At 42.7% G+C, this 1269-nt stretch overlaps 1 protein-coding gene across 1 annotated transcript in view; it reads right to left on the bottom strand.

The window, feature by feature from the left end:
• LOC106868744 (gliomedin-like) overlaps nt 1-1269 on the bottom strand; it is a 157725-nt gene that overhangs the window by 140601 nt on the left and 15855 nt on the right. The gene's annotated exons all lie outside the window — the stretch shown is intronic.

Consider the following 1269-nt stretch of genomic DNA (forward strand, 5'->3'; position numbering starts at 1 on the left):
CCACCACCACCGCTTGTCAACCGGGGTTGGTGCATTTACGTCTCCGTAACTTAGCGATTCGGCTGAAAATGACCGATAGAATAAGTATTGGTGTCGATCCCGTCGACTAAAACTTCTTCAAGGCAGTGCCCCAGCATGACCGCAGTCTAATGACTGAAACAAATAAAAGATTAAGCATATATTAAATACTAATCAGCGCTATCTAATGATATGTAGCTCTCGTATACAGCTAGTTATACCAGAGAACCAAACATTATGCAACCCGAAATCAGTGACTGGCTATCTACAAAATATGAACTGTGAACACTTCGACCCAAAGATCAACTGTATATACGGGGCTGGGGGTCAATGAAAATTTCCTGGCTCTAAGGATATCGTAAAAAGCCTGGCTGTTGGCCCAACCTTCCACGTTCTTTTACAAAGTTTAGGAAAACTGAAGAACAGCTGCAATAAGTGTGTGAATCTGAGAGGAGAATATGTTGAATAAGATCATAATTAACTGATCCTCCTGTATTTTCTTTTGCCTAAAGAACCCTTCATATATTCCCAGCTTACAGTTTTAGAATTATTGATAAGTTATGTATGTAATCTTATATGTCCTTGCGGCAGATTTAATCGATTCTAAAAAAATGTTTCTTTTCTATCCTCGTACGTTATTTCGTGGAGGCGCAATGGCCCAGTGTTTAGGGCAGCGGACTCGCGGTCATAGGATCACGGTTTCGATTCCCAGACCGGGCGTTGTGAGTGTTTATTGAGCGAAAACACCTAAAGCTCCACGAGGCTCCGGCAGGGGATGGTGGCGAACCCTGCTGTACTCTTTCACCACAACTTTCTCTCACTCTTTCTTCCTGTTTCTGTTGTGCCTGTATTCCAAAGGGCTAGCCTTGTCACACTCTGTGTCACGTACAACATCCAACTAAATAATAGGCGCATGGCTAGTTGTGTAGTAAAAAGTTTGATTCCTGACCACGTTTCCGAATTCCGTCCCACTGCGTGGCATCTCGGACATGTCTTGAACTATAGCCCTCGGCCGACCGAAGCATTGTGAGTGGATTTGGTTGACGGAAACTGAAAGAAGCCCGTCGTATATACGCATACGTGTGTGTATGGGTATGTGTGTGTCAGTATGTGTATGTTTGTGTCTATGTTTCCGCCCTTCCTAACCACAGCTTGACAACCGTTGTTGGTGTGTTTATGTCCTATGTTAACATAGTGGTTCGGCAAAAATGAATAGAATTAGTATCATCCTTTAAACAAAAAAAAAAAAAA

Source organism: Octopus bimaculoides, chromosome 15 (genome assembly GCF_001194135.2).
Source record: "Octopus bimaculoides isolate UCB-OBI-ISO-001 chromosome 15, ASM119413v2, whole genome shotgun sequence".
In the NCBI taxonomy this organism is placed as follows: domain Eukaryota; kingdom Metazoa; phylum Mollusca; class Cephalopoda; order Octopoda; family Octopodidae; genus Octopus; species Octopus bimaculoides.